This window comes from Cryptomeria japonica, unplaced genomic scaffold (assembly GCF_030272615.1).
Source record: "Cryptomeria japonica unplaced genomic scaffold, Sugi_1.0 HiC_scaffold_141, whole genome shotgun sequence".
In the NCBI taxonomy this organism is placed as follows: domain Eukaryota; kingdom Viridiplantae; phylum Streptophyta; class Pinopsida; order Cupressales; family Cupressaceae; genus Cryptomeria; species Cryptomeria japonica.
Window position 1 is genome coordinate 189,218 of NW_026728963.1, and position 5,783 is coordinate 195,000.

A 5,783-nucleotide genomic window follows, 5' to 3' on the forward strand; every position below is an offset into this window, starting at 1 on the left:
GGGTGGGTGGGTTCTAGGGTGAGTTCCAAGGTGGGTCACAGGTTCAGTGCTAGGGTGGGTGTCAAGGCGGGTGTCGAGGTGCCTGGGTGCTAGGGTGTGGATGCCAATGTGGGTCATAGGGTGGGTACTAGGGTGGGCTGCAATGTGGGTGCCAAGGTGGGTAACATGCTCGGTGGGTTCTAAATTGGGTGCCAGGGTGGGTGTGCACCCACCTTGCCCGAGGTGGGTGCCAAGGTGCCAGTGTGGGTGGGTGCTAAGGTGGATGCCAAGGTGGGTGAGAAGGTGGGTGATAGGTTGAGTGGTAGGATGGGTGGGTGCCAAGATGGGTCACAGGGTGGGTGCAAGGGTGGGTAGGTGCTAGGGTTGGTGTCAGGGTGGGTGGGTGCTAGGTTGGGTTCCAAGGTGGGTGCGAGGGTGAGTGTCAAGGTGGGTCACAGGTTAGGTGCTAGGATGGGTGAGTGCTAGGGTGCAAAGGTGCCAGGGTGGGTGCTAGGATGGGTCGATGCTAGGGTGAGTGGCAAGGTGGGTCCACAAGTGTCAAGGTGGGTGCCGAGGTGGGTGCCAAGTCGGCGACTGCTATGGTGGATGCCAAGGTGGGTCACGGGGTGGGTGCCAAGTTGCTAGGTTGGGTTCCAAGGTGGGTGCCAACGTGGGTGCTAGGGTGCGTGGGTTAAAGGGTGTGTCACAACGTGGGTGCCAGGATGGGTGCGCACCCACACTGGCCAAGACGGGTGCGGGTGCAAGGTTGGGTTCCAAGCCCGGTCACAGGCTGGGTGCTAGGATGGGTGGGTGCCAAGGTGGGCACCAGGGTGGGTGCACCCACCCTGGCCAAGGTGGGTCACGGGGTGGGTCCTAGGGTGGGTAACGGGGTGGGTACTAAGGTGCGTGCCAAGGTGGGTCATAGGGTGGGTGCCAAGGTGGGCACCAGGGTGGGTGTGCACCAACCCTAGCCAGGGTAGGTCACGGGGTGGTTGTCGGGGTGGGCGTCAAGGAGCCAAGGTGGGTGGCAAGTAGCCAAGTTGCGTGCCAAGGTGGGTGTCGGGGTGGGTGCCAAGGATCCAAGGTGGGTGCCAAGGAACCAAGGTGGGTGTCTGGGTGGGTGCCGAGGTGGGAGCCAGGGTGGGTCCCAAGGTGAGTGCAAAGGTGGGTGCCAGGGTCAAGGTGAGTGCCAATGTGGGTTCCAAGGTGCCAGGGTCAGGGTGAGTGCCAATGTGGGTTCAAAGGTGCTAAGTTGGGTGCGAGGTTGGGTGCGAGGGTGGGTGGGTGCCAAGGTGTGCTAGGTGGAAGCCCGGGTGGGTCGGCATCCCATGGGTGTCGAGTTGGGTGCCTGATGGGTGCTTCTTGTCAAGTTTTAGTCGTCGGGACTCATTTCGAGCCTTAGAGGTCGTTTCTTGTCCGGTTGCCCTGTCTTCGACCTGGGAACCCAATTTTGGTCCTCGGGTCCCATTTTTTTTTGTCTCGCATCCCACTTTTGGCCTGTGGCCTTTTCGGGGTCGATTCTCGTTTTGGGCATCAGAGCATGTTTCTTCTCCTAAAACCCAATATTTGTTTATTAAGTCTCGGAACACATTTTTGTTCTCGTGGACCCATCATGGGTCTTGGAACGCATTTGTGGTCCTTGGGTCCCATTTTGCATCCCGAAACTTGTGTTTTGGTGCTTGATCCCTATTTTGGGTGCCCACCTTGCACCAAGTGCGCACCCGGGGCAAACCGAGCGCCTTGGTGCACCGGGGCAAGATCGAGCGTGCACCCGAGGCGCCCCGAACATGCACCAAGGTGCACTCGGCCCACATGTGAGCGCAGGTCGTTGCGCCCGAGGTGGTGTGTGGGCACCGCGTTGCAGACGGGACACTGCACGCACACGACGCCCCCTCCAGGTGCACGCACGTAGGCCGGGCCGGGTGCACACCCGACGCCCTAGCAAGGTGCGCGCACCCGGGCAGGGCTCACACTTGGCGAACGGGGCGCACTTCGCGAGGGAGGGTGTGCACCTCGACGGGGGTGGGTGGCCGGGGTGGATTCGCACGTGGGTCGCGGTTTGCTAAGTACACACTGCGACAAGCTCATAACGGGTGCGATCATACCAGCATTAGTGCACCAGATCCCATCAGAACTCCGCAGTTAAGCGCGCTTGGGCCGGAGTAGTACTGGGATGGGTGACCTCCCGGGAAGTCCCGGTGTTGCACCCTTTTTTAGTTTTTCGCCGGGCGTCGCAATGCTATTTGAATAAACCTTTTGCCCGTTTGCGTTCTCGTCGGGGCCGGGCCGGGCCGGGGTGCGCTGCCCGCACTACCGCGCGCGCGGGGGCGACACCGAGCGCGCACCCGAGGCGCCCCGAGCACACAGGCCACGGTGCAACCCGGGCGTTGTGCGCGCACCCCGGTGCGCCCGAGGTGCTGCGCGCGCACCCAGGTGAAATCGGTGTGCACCTCGGCCAGTGCGCGCTCGGTCGAGTCGCGCACGTTGGCCAAGGTGCACGGTGATGTTTCTTACTCTAAGGTTCCGCACCAGACGCCCGGGACAGGTGAGCGAAGCTGGGCGGGGCCGGGTGCGCGGCCGGGGCAGGTGCACGCAGCTGGAGAGAGCTTTGGAGCACACTTCGGAGCGCACCAATGATGCGCTCCATTCAAAAGTTTCCTGAAAAGGCAAAAAAAGTTGAGATTATAGAATTTCCCACTTGAGAGATTGTAAAAAAAAAAAATTTAAAATGAAGGAAACGCGGGTGCCAAGGTGTGCGCAGCCCAGCCAAGGTGTGCGCACCAAGGCGCCCACCCTGGCGAAGGTGCACGCAAGGTGCGCACCCGAGGCAAACCGGACAATTAACCCAACTTTCGACTTCGCGCGCACCTTGGAGCGCACTTCGGAGCGCTCCTTGGTGCGCACCAATCTTGGGCACCTCGGAGTGCACCATGGCGCCCACCAAGGTGCGCACCCGGGGCAAACCGAGCTCCGACTTCGTGCGCACCTTGGAGCGCACGAAAGGTGCGCACCATGGCGCCCACCAAGGTGCGCAGCCCAGCCAAGGCGTGCGCATCAAGGTGCGCACCCTGGCGAAGGTGCGCACCCGGGGCAAACCGAGCTCCGACTTCGTGCGCACCTTGGAGCGCACAAAAGGTGCGCAACCCAGCCAAGGTGTGCGCACCCCGGTCAAACCGAGCTCCGAATCGTGCGCACCAGAGGTGCACGCCATCGTGCGCACCTTGGAGCACACTTCGGAGCCCTCCTTGGTGCGCGCCGATGTTGCGCACCTCGGAGCGCACCCGGGGAAAACAATGCAATTAACCCGACTTTCGACTTCGTGGGCACCTCGGAGCGCTCTCGGGTTCGCACCTCGGAGCACACCGAGGTGCGCACCTTTGATGCGCTGCCTTCACCAATTTCCAGAAAAGGCAAGAAAACATTGAGAAGGTGTGCGCACCGAGGTGCCCACCCTGGCGAAGGTGCACGCGAGGTGCGCACCCGGGGCAAACCGGGCTCCGACTTCGTGCACGCCGCACCTTGGAGCACACTTCGGAGCGCTCCTTGGTGCGCACCAGGGCGCGCAACCCAGCCGAGGTGCCCACCCCGGCGAAGGTGCACGCGAGGTGCGCACCCGGGGCAAACCGGGCTCCGACTTCGTGCACGCCATGGTGCCCACCGCGGCGAAGGTGCACGCGAGGTGCGCACCCGGGGCAAACCGGGCTCCGACTTCGTGCACGCCGCACCTTGGAGCACACTTCGGAGCGCTCCTTGGTGCGCACCATGGTGCCCACCAGGGCGCGCAACCCCGCCGAAGGTGCACGCGAGGTGCGCACCCGGGGCAAACCGGGCTCCGACTTCGTGCACGCCGCACCTTGGAGCACACTTCGGAGCGCTCCTTGGTGCGCACCATGGTGCCCACCAGGGCGCGCAACCCCGCCGAAGGTGCACGCGAGGTGCGCACCCGGGGCAAACCGGGCTCCGACTTCGTGCACGCCATGGTGCGCACCGCGGCGAAGGTGCGCACCCGGGGCAAACCGGGCTCCGACTTCGTGCACGCCGCACCTTGGAGCACACTTCGGAGCGCTCCTTGGTGCGCACCAGGGCGCGCAACCCAGCCGAGGTGCCCACCCCGGCGAAGGTGCACGCGAGGTGCGTACCCGGGGCAAACCGGGCTCCGACTTCGTGCACGCCGCACCTTGGAGCACACTTCGGAGCGCTCCTTGGTGCGCACCATGGTGCCCACCAGGCCGCGCAACCCAGCCAAGGTGTGCGCACCAAGGTGCACGCGAGGTGCGCACCCGGGGCAAACCGGGGTCCGACTTCGTGCACGCCGCACCTTGGAGCACACATCGGGGCGCTCCCGGGTTCGCACCGGCGTTGCGCACCGTGGTGGGCACCTCGGAGCACACCAAGGTGGGCAGCGAGGTGCGCACCTTTGATGCGATGCCTTCACTAATTTCCATAAAAGGCAAAAAAAAAACGAGATTTTAAAATTTCCGTTTTGAAAGATAGTGAGAAAAAGGGAATGCTGGTGCCATCTTGAGCCCGCCCTGGTGCGCAGCCCAGCCAAGGTGTGCGCACCAAGGTGCCCACCCTGGCGAAGGTGCGCGCCCGGGCAATTAACCCAACTTCCAACTTCGCGCGCGCCAGGGTGGGAGCGCACCCAACAACCGGGCCTGGGAAGAGCCAATGCGAGAAACCCCACCAAACGCTCTGACAAAAAAAGAGGGGGCGCTCCAGTAACCCCGCTTCGGAGCGCACCCTGGGCAAACCCAGCCAAGGTGCCCACCCCGGCCAAGGTGCAGGCGAGGTGCGCCCCCGGGGCAAACCGGGCTCCGACAACGTGCACGCCGCACCTTGGAGCACACTTCGTAGCGCTCCCGGGTGCGCACCTCAGAGCACACCAAGGTGGGCAGCGAGGTGCGCACCTTTGATGCGCTGCCTTCACTAATTTCCAGAAAAGGCAAAAAAAAAAGGAGATTTTAAAATTTCCGTTTTGAAAGATAGTGAAAAAAACGGAACGCGCGTGCCATCTTGAGCCCGCCCTGGTGCGCAGCCCAGGTAAGGTGCCCACCCTGGCAAAGGTGCGCACCCGGGCAATTAACCCTACTTCCGACTTCGTGCGCGCCAGGGTGGCAACCGGGCCTCGGAAGAGCCAATGCGAGAAACCCCACCAAACGCTCCGACAAAAAAAGAGGCGGCGCTCCAATAACCCCGCTTCGGAGCGCAGCCGGGGCAAACCCAGCCAAGGTGCCCACCCCGACGAAGGTGCACGCGAGGTGCGCACCCGGGGCAAACCGGGCTCCGACAACGTGCACGCAGCACCTTGGAGCACACTTCGAAGCACTCCCGGGTGCCCACCGGCGTTGCGCACCGTGGTGGGCAGCGAGGTGCGCACCTTTGATGCGCTGCCTTCACTAATTTCCAGAAAAAGGCAAAAAAAAATGAGATTTTAAAATTTCCGTTTTGAAAGATAGTGAAAAAAAAGGAACGCGGGTGCCATCTTGAGCCCGCCCTGGTGCGCAGCCCAGGCAAGGCATGCGCACCAAGGTGCCCACCCGAGGTGCACACCCGGGGCAAACCGGGCTCCGACTTCGTGCAGGCCGCACCTTGGAGCACACTTCGGAGCGCTCCTTGGTGCGCACCATGGTGCCCACCAGGGCGCGCAACCCAGCCAAGGTCTGCACACCAAGGTGCCCACCCCGGCGAAGGTGCACGCGAGGTGCGCACCCGGGGCAAACCGGGCTCCGACTTCGTGCACGCCATGGTGCCCACCGCGGCGAAGGTGCACGCGAGGTGCGCACCCGGGGCAAACCGGGCTC

At 63.2% G+C, this 5,783-nt stretch overlaps 1 non-coding gene across 1 annotated transcript; it reads left to right on the plus strand.

The window, feature by feature from the left end:
- Nucleotides 1-2,070: 2,070 nt before the first annotated feature.
- On the plus strand, nt 2,071-2,189 carry LOC131866365 (5S ribosomal RNA). Its single transcript, XR_009364983.1, has one exon. It is a non-coding gene; the product is annotated as a 5S ribosomal RNA (ribosomal RNA).
- Nucleotides 2,190-5,783: the final 3,594 nt, after the last annotated feature.